At 38.9% G+C, this 25,529-nt stretch overlaps 1 protein-coding gene and 1 long non-coding RNA gene across 3 annotated transcripts in view; one reads left to right on the top strand and one right to left on the bottom strand.

Moving 5' to 3' along the window:
• Nucleotides 1-3,167: 3,167 nt before the first annotated feature.
• LOC116153067 (uncharacterized) lies at nucleotides 3,168-25,353 on the bottom strand. 2 transcript variants are annotated; one of them, XR_010380644.1, is made up of 5 exons: nucleotides 24,885-25,353; nucleotides 23,843-23,942; nucleotides 22,787-22,968; nucleotides 22,171-22,228; nucleotides 3,168-3,547 (listed from the first exon to the last, which is right to left on the bottom strand). It is a non-coding gene; the product is annotated as an uncharacterized LOC116153067 (long non-coding RNA). The 2 variants fall into 2 exon arrangements; XR_004136765.2 differs by lacking the exon at nucleotides 24,885-25,353 and having other exon boundaries at nucleotides 23,843-24,875.
• The window catches only part of ITGAV (integrin subunit alpha V), an 89,591-nt gene continuing 77,732 nt past the window's right edge, over nucleotides 13,671-25,529 (top strand). Inside the window, exon 1 of the mRNA XM_064484635.1 lies at nucleotides 13,671-13,770. The gene's annotated coding sequence lies outside the window, so the exon portion shown is untranslated. The remainder of the gene's footprint in view (nucleotides 13,771-25,529) is intronic.

Below are 25,529 nucleotides of genomic sequence, written 5' to 3' on the forward strand. Positions count from 1 at the left end.
GTTTATTTTATCTTAGGCAAACAGTGGCTGATTCAGGAGCTTGTCCTTAAGGAAACTCCCTCTGTCTCCAATCCATTGAGTCAGTGCTGTTTTTTCTCCAGAACCCATGACTCATATGGCTGCAGCCAAGGTCGTTACTCCCCCTGAGAGGAAATTTTCAAGTCAGATTTTCTTTACTACCCACTTGGCCTTGGAAGTTCCCCAAGAGCTAGTATGGGTAAGACTCTATCACCCTCTCCCAACTTCCCACCTCATGGTGCTGCCTCTTCCTGGCTTGGGGAGCTTGGAAAACCCTCTCCCTGCCTCCCCACTCCCCTCTCTCACTGCCACCACCCCTGGAATACTTCCTCTCAGCAGTTCTCCTGTGCACCCTTCGTTGACGAAGGGTTTTGCCTCCTCATGGAAAATGTGAGCATCATCTCCCAGCATTCTGTTCTGTGGACAAGTGATAATCATTAATATATATTGAATGCACGTTAGGAGAGCCTTGCTGATTAAAGCTTTACATAGAGTATCTCACATAATCCTCTCAAAAACCCCAACCTGTTGGTTTATTATTCCCACTTTACAGATAAGGAAACTGAGGCCTAGATCAGTAAAATAAACTTCCCAAGGTCACACAACCAGTAACTGTAAGATAGGAAGTAATATTACATCCTCTTGTGAATCTGGGCAATGCTTTTCTGGACTCCATTCAGAGACTGATAATTTATATACATCACAGGACAGGGAGCAGGTATGGGAGAAGGAGCCCCGGGTCAGGCAGAGACCAGATGATTCATTTAAGTGGAGCTATCATGGGTGGAAAAGAACAGAGCAATAATGTATAGTTATTTGTCTTCCAGTTTGTAATTGTTCATAGCAATGACTATTCTGGAAAAGTGTGGTGCCTCACTAATTCATGTATCTTTTATCTTTGAAAGGCATCTTTCCAAAAACCTTATCTTGTTTTGTGCACTATCAGGATTCTTTTCCTATCTTTTCCTCCACATATTTATTTCACTAACTCAGCAAATGTTTATTGCTTGTTTATGACATACTGGTTACCACGCCGGGCATGGGGGTACAATTGTTGGCCAAAAAGGTTAGAATGCCTGACTTCGTGGAGCTTACATTATCAGTCTTACCCAAATAAGTGTTAGCTTACAATTGAGGTAAGTGTTTCAGAAGAGAGACAGATGGTCACATCTGTGAGAGCCTAGGATGGAGAAGTGGCCAGTGACGGGGGCAAAGCAAAAGAGAAAGAAAAGGTATATATTTGGAAGACAGTCATTCCAGCCCTTAGTCCCCACATTTGTTTCCTTTGAGACACTCCCCCTCACTATTTTCTCTTCTGTTCCTAACTTCTCAGCACTTTTATGTCCTCTGCACTGAATACCCACCCTCTCCCACAACCCACCCCCCAATAATGCCTGCCTTTCCACACCCTTTCCCAAGCTCTGCGTCTCCAACATTGGTCCCAGTCAAAAGGTATGTCTTCATGTCTTTGTCTCATGCCCCCCAGGGCACATTCTGCTTTAAAGTCCTGTAGTTGTGTTTCAGTCACTGTACGGATGCCAGCCGCCTAGCCGATAGCCACTGGTCTTGCCTTCCTTAGTCTTAGAATCTTGGTTTTACTTGATTTATTATTGTGCCTAGCTGGAAATACGGTATTTCTCAGGCTGCCTTGAAGCTAGGTGTGGCCCTATGATTAAGTCCTGGCAAATGAGATATAAGCAGAAAGGTTGTATGGAAGCTTCCAGAAAACTTCCTGAAGGCAGCAAGTGTGGGCTGTTTGCCTCTCTTCCCTATCTCTTTCTCTCTTTCACTGGCTAGATTGTAGATACGGTACGTAAAGGGAAAAACACACTCTTCTCACTCTTTTTGTGTGTCTCTCTACTCCCAGTGCTCTACTTAGAGCACTCCACAAAGCTTCTAATGCCAGATGTGTAGGTTTTCCACATACCAAGCATTTCTGTGACATTAGCGGAGTGTCCTAAAATTTAACTCAATTCTGACACTATCCAGCTGGAGACAGTGTCACATCCCACAGGTGAAGGGTTCAGTCCCACAAGACAGCCACTTCCACACCGGCTCTGATGCCAGTCGTAAGCCCAGGTTGTCACCTGTGCTTCTGACAGACAGCTATAAATCAGAGGTTCCCACAACTCCCTCCTGGGGCTCAGTTAATTTGCAATAGTGGCTCGTAGAGCTCAGGAAAACAGTGTACTACTAGATTACCAGTTTGTCATAAAAAGAAACAACTCAGGAACAGCCAGATGGAAGACAGGCACAGGGCAGGTATGTGGGAAGGGGCGCAGAGCTTTCCCTGCCTCCTCTGGAAAGGCCACTCTCCCAGCACCTACCTAGTCGGGGTTGGGTCCCCTGGAAACCAACCCCCACCCTTAGGTGCTTTCCAAAAGTCACCTCATTAACATAAATTCTGATGTGGTTGAAAGGTACTTGTTATAAATAACAAAAGATAACTTTGTCTCTCTGATCACTTAGGAAATTCCAGAGGTTTCAGGAGCTCTGTGCTAAAAACCAGGATGAAGACTAAATATATATTTCTTATTATGAATCACAATGCCACACGGTGGCTGGAGCTAGAGCAGCAATTTTGATCCATGAGGTGATCTGGGAATGGAAGTCACTAAGAGATATCCAACAAGAAAGAAAGAGTTCATTTTGAGGGCGTTCTGGAGCAGAGTTGCCATATGGACCCTTAGGCAGTGTAGCTTCCAGCCTCCCCCCCAAAAAAACTTTGATTACATTTAAGCCACTGTTGTTTTGCACCTCTGTTACTTTTTGCCTCCACTTAATTCTAACTAAAACAGCAACACTTCTAGGAACACCCCTTCAAAAGAGGACATGTCATTCGCATGCACATTTTTTGTTCTTTCCTTCTGCTTCCTGCCTGGAATGTGGACCCGAGAGCCAGAGCATTGGCAACTCTTTTAGTCAACTTTGAAGATGATAAATAGAAAGAGACGGGGTGCCTGATGACTGTGGGACTCCCTGGCCAGCTCTGCGCTTATTTTCTGCGGGAGAAATAAACACTCTCTTGCTCAAGCACTGGTGTTGCAGTTCTCTGGTACCAGCAGCTGAATACAATTTATAACTGATAAAATCTGTAATTCTGTAAAGAATCTGTGCACTCAACAAAGCAAAGCTTTTTATGACTTTATTTTATAACAGCTGTTAGTTCTCAACTACATTGGCTATAGATTTTTGACAGCGGAGACAGGTACATAGGTATCCGACGTGTAAAGCTTGTTTGGTGACTCCTCATCCTCAGTATGTTTTCTGGACAACCACACATGGAAGCAGTACAGGACATTCCTTATCCCTTTGCCCCAGAGAGCTTTGCTGAGCCTGGTGTCAAAGCGCACATCTGAGATGCCATCTCCTTCGAGGCAAATTTCTGGATCTTGAAGAGTGCCCAAGGGCCAGGTGTCTTGAAGCCCACTTTGCGGATGCACTTGGGAGTGTTGGCGGTGTATTCTCTGGTCTCTGGCTCCTTGATGACAGGCAGAATCACCCTTCTCAGCGCCCTTCTTTGCCTGAGCTGTGCTCCCGGCCCAGATTGGAAAGGAAGAAAGTAAATGGGAGAGGGAAAGCACCGTTGCCCCAAAACATTTTTAAGTTATTGAAAACTCTTTGTGATCCTTGCAAATGCCAGCATTATAGCTCACTGCATAGATGCTGCATGATTTAATCGTACAGGGCCCAATTTTCAGGTGTTCACAACTTTTTCTTTCATTTACTTGCCATTCTAATCTAATCCATTCTATACTTAGAAAAGTATTCCACATTCAAGTATGATTACTATCTCTGTCATTTCCTACTGAGACTCGCAGTTTTCATGTTTCTAGTTTCCTCCCACCAGCCTAATTCATGAAGAAAGTTAAACTGGGTCTGAGTAAACTCAGTGGCCTTGGAGACACCCTCTCCACCTGCTAAGGGATAAGAACTTGGGAACCTAGGAAAAGCAACTCTGTTCTACTCCAACAGCCCTCAAAGCATCTTTCCATGGTCCGCCACCTGTGTGCAATTTCGAACCCTCCTCTCTGCCATTCTTGATTCCAGACTTTTGCTTGATGACTAAATTTTGTTTATTTGTCACATTTCTTCTGAATGACACTTCAGTTGCACTGTCTGCCTGGATTTTCATTTTCCTTTAGACTTTGATCTCTGTCTGCTACATTTCCTATAGCCTGGGTGCCAGTCCCCGCCCACTCCTGTGTCCAACCTGGGTCATTCCAGGTATAACATCAAGTAGTCTCCCCGAGAATTCCTGTTGTATGTTTTACCTACTTGGATGAATTTTGCTTGAGTGTCTTAGGTACTTGAATTTTCCAGACTCTCAGGCTTTTAACTCCAGGCATGACCTTTTTGGGAGAGTTTTTTTTACTGTTTTCCTTGTGGCTGGAGATGGATATTCCACTTGTTCTGGTTGATCAAAACTACTTTCCAGAGGCTTTGCCTTTTTTCCAGATGAAGTTTCTGGAATATTTGGACTATGTATCCTATTTGACCATCATTTATACTCTGTACTTTGAAGACTTCTTCCCATTGCCTCAAAATATGACCCTACTTTCATTTTGGACTTTGGATACCTGGCCTTCACTAGACTGAATTTGCAATATCCAAATTTATTTCTGATTATTTGACCCTTTATCCTGGAAACTGAAAACCTGTCCTAGTTTACCACCCATCTTGCTAGCTTTTTCACTAATTCCCCTCCTTCCTTTAGGATTAGCTTTCCTTACTCTCAGTTTTCCATCTTTACAGGGGAGAGGTATACTGGTAGAGCCCAGTCCCCCAGGTCACTCTGGTTTGCTAGGAGTCAACCACGACAACCAAAGCTGCTCGCGCATCTAGTAGGGAGAGACTCACCGGGTTAGTGCGGTGAATTGTGGTAGCCCCATCAAATTTGATCTCACGAAGTGTCCACAGTCGTATCAGAGATCTATCCTGGGTGAATCCTGACAATACCAGTGCTAGCGTTCAGCCAGCAGAAGCTTACATTATTCAAGTTCTGCTACAGTTAGCTCTCTTCTTCTCCCTAACTATTCCACGATCCTGACAAACAAGCAGTTTGTAGATGATTACTCCAAACTGAGGAACAATGGCAACTGAGCATGTGCTCGGGTTTATTGCTCTAAGGACTGTCAATAACCAGATTCCAGAGACACTTACTTTGTGCCGTATTCAGGTCATGGAGCTAGTTTTTTTTATATCAAACTTTTCTCTTTGTTTTCATTGAAGTATATTTGATTTGCAATGTTGTATTAGTTTCAGGTGTACAGCAAAGTGATTCAGATATATATATATAGTTTTTCAGATTCTTTCCATTACAGGTTATTACAAGGTATTGAATATAGTTCCCTGTGCTATACATTAGGACTTACTGTTTATTTTACATATAGTAGTTTGTATCTGCTAATCCAAAATCCTAATTTATCTCTCTCCCCCTTTTCCCTTTGGCAACCACAAGTTTGTTTTCTATGCCTGTGAGTCTGTTTCTGTTTTGTAACTAAGTTCATTTGTGTTGTTTTTTTTTTTAGATTCCACATATAAGTGATACATGTCTTTCTCTGACTGACTTACTTCACTTAGTATGATAATCTCTAGGTCCATCCATGATGCTACAAGTGGCATTGTTTCATTCTTTTTATAGCTGAGTAGTTTTTCATTATATATATTATATATATATATATACACACATCACATCTTTATCCAATCATATGTTGATGGACCTTTAGGTTGCTTCTATGTCCTGCTATTGTAAATGGTGCTGTTATGAACATTGGGGTGCATGTATCTTTTTGAATTAAGAGTTTTCTCGAGTTATATGCTCAGGAGTGGGATTGCTGGATCATATGATAACTCTATTTTTAGTTTTTTAAGGAATCTCCATACTCCTTTCCATAATGGCTGCACCAAACTATATTCCCACCAATAGTGTAGGAGGGTTCCCTTTTCTCCACAACCTCTCCAACATTTATTGCTTGTGGACTTTTTAATGATGCCCATTCTGACCTGTGTGAGGTGATACCTCACTGTAGTTTTGATTTGCATTTCTCTGATAATTAGTGATATTGAGCATCTTTTCATGGGTCTATTGGCTGTCTGTATGTCTTCTTTGGAGAAATGTCTATTTAGGTCTTTTGCCCATTTTTGCATTAAGTTGTTTGTTTTTTTGTTATTGAGTTGTATGAGATGTTTGTATATTCTGGAGATTAAGCCCTTGTCAGTCGTTTGCAAAAATTTTCTTCCAGTCCATAGGTTTCCTTTGCAGTGCAAATGTTTAGAAGTTTGATCAGGTCCCATTTGTATATCAAAATTTTCTTATGACTTTTTGTATTGGACATTTAACAAATACGTCATTGTTTTCCATTAATATAGTCTCCAGGATAAGAACCTATAAAGGTTATTGTTAATAGGGACTAATTAGGTTTATTTATTTATTTTTAAAGGTGATACTGGGGATTGAACTCAGGATCTTGCGTATGCTAAGCATGCACTCTACCTCTTGAGCTGTATCCTCCCCTTAAGGTTATTGTTAATGGAAAATTTATTATTTTGCCCTTTTGGTAGATTAGCATGATTGTGCAGATACTTATCTGTGCATTCTCCGGATCTCAATGCAGTTACACTCATACTGTTCCTTCACCACTTTCATTATGTCTCATGAAAGCCTTAACGCCTTATGTCTCGTAAAGTGCTTAAAACGTTTGCAAACACAAAGAAGAATAGCGTGTGAGAATTATGTGACTGATGCCAGGTGGTAAACTGTAATGAGATGAATGTGCTGTATCCATCTTTCTAACTAATGCCTGATTACAGGGCGGCTGCGTCTCCTCTCCTCCGAATATGCTAGAACCTTCGCAAAGGTGTTCATTAAAGTCTGAATTATGCAACTAGGGGTTTAAGTGATTTCACACATTAACAAGGACTGGTCTTGTCTTCTGCCTTTTGTGTTTTCAGTGTGTGATTTGATTTTAGTTTTTGTCAGGCAACGAGAACCTGGGAGATTTAAGGGCAGTCACTTCAACAGGCCGTCTGTTTACTCCAGGCAGTGCTGGGTGACAGCGCTAAGCTGATCATGCAGATAAACAGCTCTGGAAGAGGGTCTGCAGTTAGTCATCCAACAAGGCAAGGCAGTTTGGTCATCCTTTCAGGCCATAATTACATTCTATTCCAGTAACCAGTGGTAATTAATTGTACTTTGCACCCAATGTAAAAATAGTCACATACAGAGGAAAGTGCAGTGTCTGGTAAAGGCCACGGGCATTCTTGGAATTCAGGCTAGTTTCTTTGAATGGTGTAAAGGAAGTGAAAGCCTCACTTTATCCCAGAATAGTATCAAGTTGTAACAGGCAGCTGACCTGTAATCGTGCCTGCCCCCAACTCCCAAATGAGCCTTTAAGTTGGGTAACTTTTGATAACAAAAGCAAGCTTTACAAAATAAAGCATTCACATGGCTTACATCCTCTCAAAAAATAAATAAATAAATAAATAAATAAGTGAGTTGTACAGACCTACACAAAGCTTCACCTGGAAAAGCACTTTGGAAGAAAGGCAAATAAATGTGCAGACCACTGAAGATCCATTGAGTGTGGAAAGCTAGATTAAAAAGCTAGAGGGAACAATTTAATTTGATCCTTTATTTCTTGATGGAGAAACTGAATTCAAGGAAGGTAGTAGGACCTGCATAAAGTTAGTTAATGGCAGAGCTTGGATCCAACCTGCAGCTTCTGAGAGTGAATCAAGCGCTCTTTCTACAATATAATACAGCCTCAGAGCAGGGAATGAGGAATAACTGATTTTTCCGTAGTCTAGAACACTAGAATCTAGAGCCTAGGGGAGTTCAAAAGCAGTTAACATTCTGTTTTCCTTAGGGCTAGACTTTTAATTTCTTTCTTAATTCAGACATTTTCATGCAGCTAATGGAAATAAGACTGCAGAGTCTTTTTGGGTTTTTTTTTCTGTTGTTTTGTTTAAAGCTTTCTAAACTTTAGCCACTGAAGTACTAATAGCATGATTTTTGACATATCTGCGTATCAACTCTACTATGTCCTTTTAAAAAAAGGTATTTCAATTTTATTTTAAAAGGATATGTATCCTTGCCATAAATGGAGAACGAGAAAAATAGAATCATTTGCCATAAGTAGAAGGCAACCTTAGAAATGAATATAAAGCAATGTCACTAAATTCTCTAAAGATCCTCAGTCTAAGGCCTGCCCTTCTTTGTTAAAAAGGAAGATTAATACAAATTTACATCAATCTGAGACTTAACTTTTGTTATAATCAGAAATACTGAAAGAAAATTGAGAAGGGAATAAAGTTCTTATTGTGGTTCACTTAGATAACACTTCAAATAACCTCTTTAACCACTAATTCAGTTTGGAGAACGCTACTACAGTGAATGCATTTACTACCATCAATACTTAAAATTAAAGTCCTTTAGGATCTTGTTGTTCCCTGCAAGAGCTACACATAAGAGGCAGTCTTGCTTTGTGGAGGCCCTGGATATATGCAAACACATGGTAGCTAAGCTATATGCAAGGTTTCACCTCTGACTTGATCTGTTTGGATTCACATCCTGGCTTTACTACCAACTATCTGTGTGACCTTCACCAAGTTGTTGTTCTCTAAGCTTCAGTTTCTTCATCTTTAAAATCACAGTAAGAGTGCTTGTTGGGGTGGTTATAAAGATTTAGAGGTCTAATGCATATAAACACAGAGTGAGCGCTTAATAAACATTAACTTAGTTATTTTTTGTTATATTGTACACTGCACTGCTACACTCTGGGCTCTGTAAGGAAATGTATATAAGCCTTTCATGGCAGGAAGAGTAAACTATCATTATGTAGAACAAAAACGTTTTTAGGTAGCTGTGCAGGACAGATCAGGTTAACTTCCTCCTCTTCGTGGGAGACTTCTGCTACTTAAGAGCCACTTTCCACTTTTCCTTCCCCCAGGCAAATTTCTCTGAAAGGGCACACCAAGAACCCACAGTTAAATGTTTGCCCAGCAATTTGCCACCCACCCCTACTGGTCTGTTCTACCTCTTCTGAGCCAACTTTTCATCTTGGCAGCCTTTCAACTTGCTGATGGGGCCACCCAGGGTCAGGGGCATGTGTGGGCTTCTTAAGGTTGTTTCCCAGGGCATGATGACTACTGGAGCTGGAGTTGGTGAGGGAGGCAGGTCAAGTCAAGATCTGGTCACAGATTCTGAAACGTTTGAGCACAAGGTAGGGAACTGAGCAGAGAAGTGATGGAGGGTGTAGGCCAGGCATGACAAGAGAGGAGAATGCATGATGAATTGAAGGGACCAAAAAAAATTAAAAACCCAGCAGGATAAATTTTAAAAAGGCAGAAAAAGTTCTGTTGGTAACACTCCCGAGTAAGGTACAAGAAACCTAATAAGCATTTTTTCCAACTAAATAATATTGCAGAAAAGATTGTGATTTAAGGAAGATAGCATAAAAATGGATGACACTAAAGTGACACAATTAGAAGAAAAAAGAGGAAGGTGTTTGTTTAAGAAGCAAGGCTTTTATAGAAGTTTCCCACAGCTAACTTTATGTCAGCACCTGTCTGTTCTGTGTAAATATGTGTTGTATACATGCTGTATTCTTATCAGTAGCTTTGAAGGCCTGCTTTTATTTTTGTTGACGTATCTCTGTGTGAAAAACAACAAGAACTTAAAGATTTGATTTCCTTCCCTAAGTCACATTCCTTGACTCTAGCCAAGCCTCACAAAGAGTAACAGACTATAAATTCCAGTCTTTTCCAAGCCAGACTGACTCTGAGGTGGGGTGGCTGTTTGGTTTCCATTAGAAACATTAAGAGAAATAAATTATTTTGGACTCATGGAAAAATGTGTGTTACAGAGAGAAAACGTCCAAATTTGGAAACTAGTGATCTAACAGTTAAAATAATAAAAAATCGATTGCCTTCTTCCATTACTTAGAAAAGCACAATTGAAAATGGACACACTGAAAAGACTGTGGTGACAATCCTTCACGTGTCCATCTCTCAAGATTACAATTAATGTGTGATAAAACACAGTGTTAATTTTTTTTTTTTTAAAAGGTTTGCCTCCCAGCTAGGTGATAATAAACATCAACCAGCGTCAAAGTGGACTCATCAAAGATGGCAGTTCTCAACACTGGCTGCACACTGAGGAGCTTTAAAAAACTGACACCTGGCCCCCACGCCCTGCAATTTGGATTCAACTTGGATGGGATGCAGTTTGGGCATCCAGCTTTTTCAGAGCTCCCCAGGTGACTCTAATATGCAACGAAGTTTGAGAAACACTGAAAACCTTGCCACTGAAAAGTGGGTCCAGGGCCCGGTAGCATTGCTATCATCCGGGAGTGTGTTAGAAATGCAGAGTGTCAGGCCCCACCTCAGGCTGCTGAAGTAGAATCTGAATTTTGCCAAGATTCCCACATGGCTTATATACACATTAAAGTCTGAGAATCACTGCTGGGAGGAATTCTGGTCTTTGATGATTTTTTCTTTCTCTGATGTTGGATAGTATTGACATGATTAATAAAAGATGAAAGAACAATTGCTCAACTTTTCTTCTCAAAAACTCAGGAAACAGAATTTCATCTCTGACATTCTGCAGATAATAAAAGGTGAATGGTATGAAGTGAGATCCATGTATGTAGGGTTGCCAGATAAAATAGAGGATGCTTGGTTAAATGTGAATTTCAGATAAGTGATGGGGGTCTTTTGGTTTCTTTTTTTCCTTTCTTTTTTTTTCTTTTTGTGAAAGTGTGTCACAAATATTGCATGGAATATACATATACTAAAAAAACTATTCACTGTTTATCTGAAATCCAAATTTAACTGGGCATCCTGTATTTTTATTTGCTAAATCTGGTAACCCTACATATATTCCCAGGAGTGTCTCTTTGCTCTCTAGGCTCTCAGTAATAAAGAGGAAATGATACCATAAATGGCCAAGTGGCTGTCTAGACTGATTCACTGTAATGTTCTCATCCCACCCAGACGGCCAGGACTGTTACTTCCTTAAGCCGGGCTGATGATTCACCCAACTGGGAGAGTAATGGGAAATTTACTTGCTGATTCAGGAAGACATAAACCTCGGCAAACTTTTCCTTCAGACTAAACCAAAAGAAAAAAAAATGTCCAGAGCAAATGTTCAGTGCAGTACAATATATAAAACACTTTAACTTGAGGCAGCAGGCAAATTCAAGGGCTTATAATAGCATGTTTTCCATTAGTTGATTAAAAGATTTGCATGGTTTGTTCCACCATTACACTCAGAGACTGGTAATTTTCTTGAGAATTACTGCTATTTGAGCCCCTCATAGGCCACTTTCCAAGAATACATTTTAGATCCGTTTTCTCAATACTGCATGTTGTTTGCTAATAAAGTAGCATATTCTTGAGCAGAGATGTGGATGTCGATTGGATGGCCACCCTCCCTCTGTCCCTGACTCACAACAGGCTTTGCAACCATAGGCAAATCTGGTATCTGTCCTTCCTCCTGGAATGATTGTTTATTTTTATACTCTGTACCTAACTTCTCAGGTTGTCTTCAATCCTTCTTCATTCTGTCCTACAATTTTGCCATTTTTATTTTTATTTTATTTTTATTATTTTTAATGAAGGTACTGGGGATTGAACCCAGGACCTCATGCATGCTAAGCATGCGCTCTACCACTGAGCTGTATTCCTCCCCCAACCATCTTAAAATAAGACCACTTGTTATCAAAATCGCTAAGCTTTGGTAGAAGAGGAATCTAAATTTACATTAGCCAAGTCTGACCTTTTTTTTCATTTGGAAAATTTTTCACCAGAGAAATCTGAATAAAATAGTCACAAAAATATGTAATCTTGTTACATTAATTATATTTTTAAAAATTCCAGATTTGATTTTGAGTAGGTTGAAAATGGAAATGTAGATATCAGTGCTTTTTTTTTTTTTTTTTTGACAATCCTAGTTCTAGGACCTGAAAGCAAACCAACTTGTTTCTAGCAAATGCAGGCAGAAACTTCTATTTAAAAGCAAAACCCACAAATGCCATATTCTAGAAGTTTCCTAACCACTTAATCTCTGCAGACATGATGATGAAGGCTAAAAGTATTAAGTACCTCGTATATACTTAGCAATACACTAGGTGTGTTGGGGAATACAGGCACAAATGCTTCGAAACTCACTCTATCAAGAAACGGAGTCTATTTCCCATACTTTGAACCTGGCTTGGTCTTGTAACTTGCTTTGACCAATGAAATGTGGCAGACAGAAATGATGTTCCGGTACAGCCTTGGCCTCACGAGAGTTTGCAGCTTCCACCTTTGTGTCCTTGGGACACTGCCTTGAGAAGCCCCCCTGGTTTCAGGGGCCAAGTGGTAGATGAGAAGCCACAAAAAGGAGAATCGAGGCAGCCCCTCCCCCAACAGTGAGCACCCACCCACAAATGCCTGAGTAAGGCCATTTTGGACTTTCTAGTCTAGCAGTGCCTCCACCAGAATGATGCTGCATGGGTGAGCCCAGAAGAGACTGACTGCCTGCTTGTCTACCCAGGCAGAATCATAAGAAATAATAAATCATCATTTTGAGCCACCATGTTTGGGAGTGGGGAAGAGGATGGTTACTTAGCAACAGGTAATGAAAACTCCCCAAAGGAAGTTGTTAAAAAAGCAGATCTCAGGTCCCCATTCCAGAAATTCTGATTTAACAGGCCTGGCCTGGGATCCTGATCACACTTTCCACACAAGGACTCCAGGTGGAGGTGATCCTCAGACCACCCTTGGAGAAAACATGCTAGTGAGATGCCTTCAGCACAGAGCAGAGCTGAGGCAGGCAGCCACATCATTGTGCAGCACACCTGCAAATGCTGCTCCTGCATTTGTGCAGTACTCGCTCCCAGCACCACAGGCAATGTCCGGGTACAGACAGAAGCCTTTTTTTTAATATTTGAGTAAAAAGAGCAAATATATATCTAGTTAAGCAATATATATATATATATATATATATATATATATATATATATATTTTATGCCTCCCCATTTGCCTAATATGGATTGATTGAGGAGGGGGTTGAATTGGGGAAGCAGTAATAGCAGAGGCCTCCTTGGGAAACAAAAATCTAGTGGAAGCGTTTGAATGAAATTGATATGGGCTGAAGTCTTGAAGTAAGAGTAAGGTATTTTTAAAAAGCAGCTGAGGCAGAAGGAGAGAGTGCAGATTTCTTTGAGCTTCGTGAAGACAGGAGACAGACTAGGGAAGGCAGGTAGATGCTCAGGGAGGTTTATCTGAGGAGGAACAAGACCAAGTGCAGGTGAATATTCTGAAGCTGCTCTAGAAGCACGAAGGTGAATCTGCTGGAGAGAAGCAGCCGAGCCTTTTACTTCGGTGTGCACCCACGATAGGTGCGTCATGGAACTTGGCTGGTTTGCCCGTTTAAAGGCCTGGCTTTCTGTTGTGCTGGATGGTAATACTCGGAACGTCTGGTTCTGCTCTTAACTGTCTTATATATGTGAATTCTGCTAATGTGTCATTGGATGAGAGTGTTCCACTGCCAGGAGACATTTGAAAACCAAGGAGTTAAAGCATGAAGGCAGTGTTATTTAATTGAAGAGAAAGATCATCAGACCAGTGATATTTTAGTTCCAGAGATCACTGCTTCTCAGTGGCAGATGAAGTCAGACTTGGTCTTCTTGTGCGTCTCTTTTGCTCTCAGGAGGTTATAGGAACCCATGAAGCCGTCAATAGCTGCCTTCTCCCCACATCCTTTGGTGAGTTCTACCTGCATTTTCTTTGCCACAGTGAAAGTGAAATAACTTGTGGTGAAAACCCTAATTTTTAGTCTTGTAACAAAACTTCTACTCAGAAATCTCCCTTTCAGGAGCTGTTTGTAAAACATATGTTGCTGAAATAGAGTACAAAAAAAAAATAGCTACATACAGATAGCTGGTATAAAAGATCCTTCCTGGCTTTTATGGGTTTGAAGACTCTCTGACACTCACCAAATTATGATTTTTTTTCCCTTTCTCTTGGAAAAAAGGTGGAATTAACTGTCACTTTAGGAAATCACACACATATATGTGTGTGTTTGCCCAGAATATAAATTATACATATTGTAATAAGGGAAAACAATGTTTGCATAATTATAGTAAGAATCTTATTGTCTATAAATCGTGATAACTTGCAACTCAACACATCTGTATTTGTCAGGATTGGCTAGGATATATTTCAGTAACAAATTAACCCACAAATCTCAGTGACTTAAACCAGCAAAAGCTTGTATTTCACTCTATTGTGTATACGACACATTTAGGAAAAATATATGATACAAATATCATGTTTTTTATTTCTATCTATGTACCAAGACAGCATGAGTAGAAAATAACACCAATTAAGCTTTATAGCCAATAAAATTCCTATAAAATAGTAAGTTTTTTTTGTCAAGGCTAAAATAAATTATCGCTAAATATAAATTATCTCTAAATATCTCTAAATATAGCAACTGAAGTGTGGTAAGACCAAGAAACAATTTTCAAACCATCACAGCCACAAAGCTAAGATTAACTGAGGAAATGGCTTATTAAATTGACATAGTTTCCTCAATAATTAAATTGACGTAGTTTTCTCAATATCTAAAGACAAATGTATCATTTATCACACAAAGAAAAAGTTTTAAGCCAGCATTGCCTTTTGGCCACCACAAAAATACCATGCCAATGATCAAATAATTTTTACACATAGTTTGAAACTAACAAAACCAGATTTGTATAACAGTAAGATGGACTGGGGGGATTATTTAGATGTTGTATAATTGAGATAACTGATTAGTTTTGGAATTAAAAATTGGGGGTACATGTGTGGATACTTCCCCCCTATAGAAGTACTGAGATTTAGATGGGACAAACTCCTTGAGGACAAGCTGTGTTACTTATCAACCCACTGTGGGCATATGTTGTATTTGTAGGTGTGGTTGCATCCCTTTCTTTGTAGAACTATCCTCTCTCTGTCTTGAATGGTTAAGAACATCCTATCTACTATAGTGCTGTGCATATCCTGGCCACAGGAGTGATCACCTGACCCAGGCATGGCCAATTCCAATATTTCATGCCTGTAAACACAGTGATCGTTTCAGGGGTGAGCAGTTGTTCTAAACGGAACCAATAAGAATCATTGCCTGGAGCTGATATACTGATTTGAGAAGAAGGCAGCTTTTCCAGCTAGGATGGGATTGCTGCACTTTGACACATAGCCTGAGATGGTAGGTGACCTTCTTGCCTTGTCAGTTGGGGAGTCTGGAGCAGTAGGGGAAGATAAGATTGAAAAAAAAAAAAAAAAAAAAAAAGAAGCCAGAGCTGGAAAAGGAAAAGGGCAAAAAGTGGGAGGGTGGGGTGTGGGGGGAAGACTGTATTCCCTGGAAACTGTGTTGCATTTGAAGCGAGAACCAATCCTGAACTTCCTGTTTCTGCGAGCCAGTCCATTTTCTTTTTGCTTTGGTTCATGTGAGTTGGGTTATTGTCACTTGCAGTTGAAAGGGTCCTGACAAACACTTCATTTTTGAAAGCCTTGTAGGATCTGCCACAATGCCATGATATCTTGCACATAATACTGAGTCAGTAAAGGTTTTAACTTAGTGATAGCATAGATAAATCCATCTTCCGGCATCACTGAAATGTGTTGTAGGTGCCATCACCTAATTTTGTGAAAACAATTATTGTTATCTACTTGATTCTTTAACTCAATTCCAATAAAAAATTATCTTTTTTCCTTTAAAGTTCCATTTCCTCTGTGTAACATTAGATCCTCACGGTATGACTGAATTCTTAATTAATGTATCTGTGGGTAACAGCATAAATGTGGTCTCACTCTCTCCATATGTATCTATATATCTGTATGTCAAGCTATTTTCACTTTTTAAATTCATACAGCTTTCATTTTTGTATGATTTCTTCCTGAAATGTCTGTCATGCCATTTTCTAGTGCTCATGAAAATTTCCCACTGAAGACAATATTGAGAGTGCTTGTGAGATTCTCAGACATGTTTACAAAATCTTATTTAATCTATATTGTTAATGGCTATAATTTAACGGGAAGATAAATATTCTTCAAGATTTTTCCTTCTAGTCCCCCATAACACCTTTTATTAATTTCATGACCATGGCCAAGTCTTCTCTGAAACTACTTTATAGTAATATATAGTTATAAAGCATATGTAGTTATATGAAAAAGAGAAAAATTTACTTCAAAATCTGGAAGCAGAATCCTTTTATAGGGTAAGAAGATTTTTTTATACTTAGTATTTTATTTGAAATTTTGAGTCTGGCAATATAAGTCCCAAACATGATCTGAAAAATGGGACAAAATAGAGAAGCCTGAATTGCTCAGAATTAAAAAATGAGAGAGATTTAGACATGGTGTTGGCCCAGAGTGAAGAAATGGGGGTTTGGAACAAGAAGAAGAGAAAGAAGAGGGCCTGGTGGAGGTGGGTGCAAACACCACGATGGGAGGTTGGGAATCTGAGAAGAGGACACAGGCAGGGAGAAGTTCCCACAGTAGCAATGCTGAGGGTTTTAAAGAACAGGACTATTAAATATTCACCTGCAAAACAGTTCCTTTCACCCTTGCCCTCCAACTTTCCACAGAATTCTGCTACAAGTAACTAGTTTGCATTTAGGCTGCTTTGTGGAATCAGTGTAAAAGGGACCATGTTCCATGTGTGGTTGACATAGTATCTGCAGGGCTGAGTGAACAGATCAGATGCAGAAGGGAGGTACAAGTGGGACTGAGACCTCCATATGGGCTGAAGCTCCTTTGAGAATCCTGGGAAACATTGAGAAGGATGCTGGCAATAGCGGGAATTACTTACAGTCCACCAGATACACATCTCTCACATGCAAGTAAAATATCACTTTACTTTAAAATCAGCTTGACTCTAATTCAGAAACCTTGTTGCTCCTGCATGACCCCATCAATTCCTGTGGCTTTGCTCCATCCACAGCCTGCTCCCTAGCCATCGTATTTGAAGATGAGAGAAGTGTCCCAGAAAGGAAGGGCTATTGAAGGCAGTAAGAGGAAAATCAAGAAGATTAGAAATGTTAATGCCAGAGCAGATTCTGTTTTGTTTTGTTTTTTCATGACATTTGGCACATTGTAGTTCTGTGATGACTAAAGTAATTTAATTACTTTAGCCTTAGTTAATTGCAGATATTAGAAACAGAAAATTTGGTGCAGGATGGAGAAGAAAAATGGAGAAGAAATAAAATTTAACCACTCGTTTTTCCTGCTATGGTGCTATAAAGTTGGAAGGGACTTTAGAATTCATCAAATTCAATTATTTCACCTCTGTGGATACCATCTATTAACTATCCTGTCCAGTTTGGGAGCCACTAGCTACATGTGGCTATTTAAATGAAATAAAATTTGAAATTTAACTTCTCAGTCATACTAGCCACATTTCAAGTGTGCCGTAGTCACAAGTGGCTAATGTAAGTATTTGGACAGTACAGACACAGAATATTTCCATCCCTGCAGAAGGTTCTGTTGTGTCCCTATCAAACGATCAACCAGCCTTAGCTTAAATTCTTTTTAATGAATGTCATTCACTATTGTGTTTTGGGTCCAAAGTAATTGTTAGGTTGTCCTTGAAGTTTTCTTCCATATATTTATCCTAGATATTTTGCATGTATGAAAATATTTATTCTTTGTAGGGAGCATTTTATTACAATAACTGTTCAAAATTTTTTGTTAATGATAAAGATATTTTGAAGTGAAATAGAATAACTAACCTGAAATAGTTAGAATAAAAAAGTTAACTCAGTTTTTCAGACTCTCATTTATGCCTAAAGAGTAGCATTATCTCCATAATAGTAATTTATTTTTTCAAAACTCAAAAGAAAAAGAAACTAATTATAGAAATGCCTTTATGCCTTACAAAACTGCTGGACATGTACCAAACTTTTTATTTAATTCTTTTATATTTCTATGAGTTAAATCTAATGCAATTATGTGATTAAAAGCTCTATATCTGACTCCTTTTCTGAATGTAATAATTTCCTATTAAATCCTAACATTTAACATTTCATGAAAATCCCCTGGCACATTTCCACAAGGACTGAAAGGTGGAAATCTTTAATTAGTCTTCAAGTTTTTGGAGGAAGTAAGAGTGGAGAGTTTAGAAAACCCCTCAAATGACTCATTTAAATGAATAAAAAAGGTGAAGGCATCAGCCCATCTGAAAGAGTACTGCTCACAAGAACTTAATTCATGCTTGTTTCATTAATACCAACAATTGAACGAGCTTCCATAGGGCATATAAAACTCTATTAGGCACTAAGAAGTAAACTGACTCTACTTTCTGTAAATAATAATAACCTTGTATCATCCAGAAAACTGTCAGTGCTTCTGTTTTAGCTACTTAGAAAAGTAGGAAGAGTGATCAATATATCTAGGACAATTTCTATCAAAGTAGGGTAAGAATACAAATGTTTGGTACTCAAAATTTAAATTTGCTCTTTGAGGAATTAAGGTTAGGATTAGGTTAGTCAAGGTATGACTGAAAATCCTTGTAATATCTACTTAAACAAAGATAGAGGCATATTTTTTCTCTCTCATAATAGGTTTACTTTCCAAGACAGGAAGATGGAATGATGGGTCCATGGTTATCAGAAACCCAGATTTTCTACTCTGTAATTCTTAAATCATCATCTTCATTACCAAGTATAACTCCTCATATTTGCAGTTAGACTGCTGCAGCTCCAACCATCACATCCATATCCCAGGCATCAGCTGTAAATAAATTGCAGAGGAAAAAGGACTCCTGATAGTTAAGCTAGCCCCTGTCTATGAGGTTTCCTAGTAGCTCCACCTGACAACTTCTACTGACATCTTCTGGTCATCTATAATGGATCTGGGAAATGCAGGATTTTTTTTGTTTGTTTGTTTTTGTCTTTTCCAGCTAGACACATGATTGCTACCACACAATAGAGGAGTATTACCAAAGGGATAATGAATATTGGGGAGGTAGCTAGCAGTCTCTGTCAGAGCAGGTGGATCATCCCTTCCCTGTGTTATACTTTCATTGTTGCATTGGTCACATTGTATCTCCTTATTTATATAGGAGACAGAATTGTGTTGCAGTAAAGAGCATAGGCTGTAATTAGAGTGATCCTATGCCCCAGTTCGTCCTAGATAGTTCCGGTGCATAGCTGTTGTACCAATATAATTACTGTCACCATCATTATTACTCTGTAAAGTCTTCCAGTTGGACAATAAATTAGATGGTTACTTTAGCCATAAGTGACTGGCTGAAACCGCTAACACATCCTAGCTCTGTGACCTTCACAAATTACAGAAACTCATTGAATTAGTTATCTGCTGCTGAATAACAAATTATCCCCAAAATGTATTGGCTCAAAGCAACAAAAATTTATTATCTCACAGTTTCTGTGGGTTAGTAATTAAAGTGCAGCTTAGATGGATAATTTCTGGCTCAGAGTCTCTTTTGAGGTTAGATGTTATCAGGGGCTGCTAGCATCTGAAGGTCTGACTGGGGAGAAGGAGCCACTTTGAAGATGACTCACTTACATGGCCTCAGGTTCTCACCATGTGGGCTTCTCCCTAGGGCAGCTTGTAAGTTCCCACCACCAGGCATCTGGCTTTCCATCTGGGAGAGCCTTTTATGAAAGCCTTTTATGGAAGCCTTTTATGACCTACTCAACAAAGTTGCATGGTCACTTATTTTGAAAGCAATTCAAAAGATCCAGCCCACACTCAAGAGGTGGGGAAATGGACTCCACCTCTCAAAGAGAACCTAGTTTAACATTGCCACACTTAGTGTTTTCTTCTGTAAAATGGGACAAAATTACCCATGTGCAGTAATTGTATTATTCTGAAGATGTGTAATCCATATAAAGCATTTTAATGGAGCACTTGGCAAATACTGAAATATGTCCCTTAATAAATGTTAGCTAATTTTATTTACTTAAGTATTTGCCTAATTAAACTGTAGGTTTCTGGCAGGGTTCATGTTTGATTTGCTTTGGTAATTCAAGCTCCAGTTGCATTGTAGGGTATATAGGCGGCACTTAATAATAAATGTTTGATGAGTAAATTAATGGTTAACATATTCCTTAATAAAGTTAGTTAAGTGAAGTGTTTCTGTAAGTGGAAAGGAAATGGAATAGTCATGTGAATAAATTTGTTTTATTTGTGCTAAAATCAGATTTTCATAGCTCTTTATATAATAGAGCATGGAAAAGTGCATACTAATATAGTGTGTACTAAGTTATGTCACTTTAACAATATTTACTAATATATAATGCTATTATAGGATCACCTTGTTTTTTTTTTTACTGACGTAGTCAGTTACAATGCATCAATTTCTGGTGTACAGCATAATGTTTCAATCCTACATATATATACATATGTTACCTTCTTATGTTTTTGATATTAAAATATCTCCTGCAAAATTGTGTTTTGGAGACATATGTCTAGCTATGTCTTTTTGGGACATGAGATAACTCTTACTTAATATGAAAATATTTTAACAATCATTTAGATGACATATCACTAAACAATAGTAAGATGAAAGCATGTATCTAAGGAAAAGAATTTCAGGACCTATATACATACATATGTATTATATGAATGCTGTGTTTTATCATTAATGACACATTTTCAAGGAAAAAATAAATATATGAGTAATTTTGTAGACTTTACTTTTTAAAGATCTTCTGATTATCAGTATTTGCATTTATCATAAATCTGAGGAAAAAAAGGATTAGAGGTTTTGGTTTATAATCTCTGGTATCAGTAGGGCTACATTTATACTAAATGATTAGTAGGCAGAAAGCATTAGCAATAATCTATCAAGTGCCAAAAACATTTTAAATTATACCACATGATTTCTTTTATGGCTCATGACATTTTAAAAAAATTGATTTAAAAAAATTCTATGTTTTTAATGTATTATTTAAAAAATATGTTTTCTAATTCTGAACATACTGCAAACACTTTGCTTTCTATATCTAAGCTTCTAATTCGCCTTTCCAGCAATAGAAGAATCACTTAGACAATATTACCCTCTTTCAAACATGGATTTTTTTTTTTGTATTATATATGCTGTACTGATAAATGTGATCTATCTCTAGCATACATCAGAGTACACATCAACACTTTAAGGCTTTAAAACAAATTAAATCCCTTTAAGTAGTTATAATTAAGAAGATTCTTTAATATTTAATTAGTTTAAGTGGAATAATACACATGATTTTCCTTTTATATTTTTATAACATGTTGATCACTTGAAGGGAAATTCTGAAACCTGCCAGGCGTGTCCTTGAAATAAAGAATGCCTATTGTGAAAGTAAAGTGGTTTTTCACAATGAGATGCAGAGAATTCCAGGAGTGCACAGGACGTTTCTTGCTATTCATGATTAATTTTTATTTCCTTCATAAACCCCAAACCCTAATCCCAAATTGCAACAAGGAATAAAACACAGCTACAAAAGCTTAGAAACACTATTCTAGATAAAGTTAGTAGTATAATCCTATTTCTTTGCTAATTATAAAAAAATTCTTGAGCTTTTTCTACTTATTGAAAAGTACATATCCATTTATTCACTTATGCAAGAATATTTATTATGTTATTCCATTCATGTGTTCAGTCTAAGATCACAATTCCTTTTTTTATTCATACATTCATTCATCCTTCAACAAATACTTCTTGGTTTCTTGCTATTCAATAAGAACTGTGCTGAGCATTGTGCATTTAATGATGGATAAGATTAACATGGTCATTGCAATTTTATTTGTTAACTATACCTCAATAAAGCTGGGGGCGAAAGACCAACATGTCTCTTCTCCCATGGAATTGTGGATGAAAAATGTTGCCTGCCATGTCAGTAAACAAAGGATGTTGCAGCCGTCAGCCACTACAGCCACCCACCGCTGTAAGCCCTGAGGAAACTCAGGATGGAAAAGAACAGGATACTAGATAGCTAAGGTGCACATCAAAGGAATGGTTTCAATGAGCCCAGACTCTTGTATCTTCTCATACTTAGGAAAGTACTAAATTCATAAACTGGAGATGTCTGGTTTTCTTTCATTAATCTTTTGATATTTCACTACCTGATTGTTGTTGCAAAAACTCCTATATATCCTGGCTCTTCCCTTACCTCTTTGGGGCAGTCCCTCCGAACATTCTGTCTCCTGGTCTTGAAGTCCTCAGCAAGTCTGCCAAAAAGAACATAATTCTCAACTTTCAGGTTGTGCATTTTTTTCAGTCGACAGAATTTACAGACAAAATTAATCAACAAAGTTCTTTGTGATTTTTTTTTTTGATGTATGAATTCAGCACTGCATTCAATGTTATGGAAGATGATATAAATTAAGAAAACAGCTAGTTTTAAGAAACTGATAATTTCACTCGGAAAAAATCGAAGATGCTTGAAAACATCAAGAATTAATATTAAATAGACATCTATTCAAATACTGTTAACACCACCAGAAAGTTAACACCAGAATAATTAAATGCTAAGCTATGAATTGATTAGACTTGAAAATACAAGCCGTTTTAAAGAAAAAGGAGACTATGCTCCCATGGAAAGCTCCCTGGAGAAGATGAGTCTTGAGCTGAACACTGAAGTTTGGGTGGAGTTGGGATGGGAGAGCAGATGAAAGAATGATATTCCAGGTTGAGGAAAAAAGAACCTTAGGAACAGAGGCCCAGAGGAAGTGAGGAGTGTGGCATATTTATAAGACTGGAGGAGACTGGCACAGGTCTTACTTTACCGAAGCTTCCTGCCCAAGGTGCTCCGCTCCTTTCAGGCACAGAACAAGAGCCTGTTCTTCTGTTAACAGGTATGAAAATTACTTTGTGTTGTGATTTCAGTTTTGGTGCTTTGAATCTCAGTTTTCTAGGGTATCTTCCATCACGTGTTATTCAAACCCTAGAAGATTGTTTGAAAAGGACTCTGAAGGCAATAGAAAAAACAAAAAGATGCTCAGTAAATACACATCTCCAGGAGGAAATATGGCTGGATAGTTAAAATGTAAGTTTGAGTCTAATAGAAACAATATGTTTTATGTATAGTTTCTTAATCCACTGACTAACTTTCTCTTCATACTTGAAGTTACGTGGTGATGTCACTATTAATTTTTAATCTTGGCATTCATACATGGACATTCTTAGGATTTTTGTGCAAAAGTAATCAATATGGTCTTTTCAATTTGACCTTTAAGTCCCATGGTATTAAAGAGAAAAGATGAAAATTTTAAAACCAGATTATATAAGTGAGATGAGTACACTAAATGCATGTTGGAGAGAAAAGAAATATTCAGATGGTGAAATGTTATCTGTCAATCAAGCTAGAGATAAAAGACAGTACATATTTTATTTGGCTTACCAACACATTTAGTCCTGAGGGGAAAAATCAAAAGAAGCTTCCTGGAAAGTAAATATTCCTATTAAGCAAAAGTCCATTTAAGTTAAATCCATTAAAAAAAAAAGTTGAGGAAAAAGAGTTGCATTTTTGTTTTTGAAACTTCAAAAGTTTAGTTATCTCTGCTTAGTTCTTTGAACAAGGGAACGAAGATATTTCCACATTTTCCCCAACATTTATCTGAAACTTCTTACGTTTGCAACTAACTTTTCCTGGTATATGGAGAAAGTGTTCTAAATGCCACAAATGATTGATTTCTTACTGTTATGAAAATATAAATATATTACCTGTAGATAAAGATGCGAAACATTTCCCCTCCTTGATAAAAAAGAATGAATAATGCCATTTGCAGCAACACGATAACATTTCACCATCTGAATACTTCTTTTGGTCCCCATTCACTCACATTTCAGTGGGCCCATGAGTGTTGTCAGTGCCTCGCCTTCTTCCTTTTCCTGGTTTTCTCGTTTCTTCCCTCCACTCCTCGAGTCTGTTGGAGCTCTGTCCTGGATCAGAAATTGAGGAGTGAGAGGGCTTACTGGGCCCAGCCAGAGTTTAGAAGAGGGCACTCTTCTGCCCTCCCTATCTGGATGGATTTCCAAGGGAATTAATTGGTTCTTAGGCTTTTAAGGTCTTTTAAAGCACAAATGACCCTTTGGGTATATGTGTACATACCCATGGCCTCTTCCTGTGCCAGAGAACATGATGAGGAGAAAGGTACATTTGTATTTATGTTTCAGTATTTGTGTAGAATTGTATGTCCCATACAGTAATTTCCTTTAGGCAAGTGCTGGACCATAGCTTGTAAAAACATGCCTAATGTTTTGCTGCATGTATTTTCATCACATTTGAAAGTCAAAATATATAATGGAATTAAGTACTATATATTCAGATTAGACATTTCAATTTATATACACATCCCTTCACAGGATTAAAAGCTATTAGATTAGTGTGCATTGTAATTGAGTTTTAATAGTTATGTTGGAATAGTTATGTTCAAAACTACTGTTCTAGTAAGTTTTTAGGATCCACACAATGCATTTATACTCAGTCCTGTTCACCAAGTTCTTTCGCATGTGATAAACAATATGGGGAAACCACTTCCTCTGGGCAAAGTTTACTCATCATTTCATCTCCATTCATTCATCCAGTCACCCTTTTATTGATTGCTTACTATATGCCTGGCCAGATGCTAGTACATGCGAATATAAAGGAAAAGGTCAAGGTTCCTTTCTCAGTCCTGCTGTCAGGGGCCTGGGCGGGGTGGAACACACCACAGCAAGCAAGCCCCAAGGGGCCTCAAGGTGCATATTCCTTCTTCTAACTCTAAAAGAATATTTTTACTCAAGTGTCGTAAAGCCACGAGTTAGTTATTCGAAATCACAGGACTTCAGGCAACAAACTAGGAATAAGGTTTTGACTAGTCTGACGTTATTTAAAACGATTACCGCCAATTCTTTGCCCATCCTTCCGTGGACCGCTGAAGTTCAGTTTGAATACAACTCGCCTGGAAGAGGCTGTGCTAGGAATCTGGGAGTTTATAATTGAGTCCAGTGTTTGTGTGTGGGTTAGAGCGGGGAGGAAAACAACCGTTAATTACAGAGTTTCGTTTGTGAGAGCCTGCCAGGCTTTTAAGTAGCAGAAACACAAGAAACGGATAAAGCTTTCCTTATTTTTAAATAAAAGTCGCACAGGAGTTCCCGGCGCAATCCGGCTGCTCTTGGCGCTCGGGTGGACGCGGGCGGGTTGGGATGCTTGACCACTTCCAACCGCCCCCCTCACCCCCTCCAGACCATCCTCCCGGTGCTGGGCCCGAGGCCCTGGTCCAGGAGCACTGCCGCTGGAGCTCTGAGGGTCTGGGGCCCCGGCACAGGAGTCCGGTTCTCGAGAGACGAGGCGACAGCGCGCACGGAAGTGCGCTCGGCTCGCCCCAGTCGGAGGCCGACTCCCCTCCTCCACTTCCTCCTGTGAGATGGCACAGCCTCCCGGGCGGCTCCTCCTCCAGCTCTGTCTCCGCCCACTGGCCGCGGCAGCACTCGGGCCGGGGGTGCGGCGCCCATCCCGGCAGTCCCGAGCCCGAGGCGCGACTCAGC

This window comes from Camelus dromedarius, chromosome 4, assembly GCF_036321535.1.
Source record: "Camelus dromedarius isolate mCamDro1 chromosome 4, mCamDro1.pat, whole genome shotgun sequence".
Lineage (NCBI taxonomy): Eukaryota > Metazoa > Chordata > Mammalia > Artiodactyla > Camelidae > Camelus > Camelus dromedarius.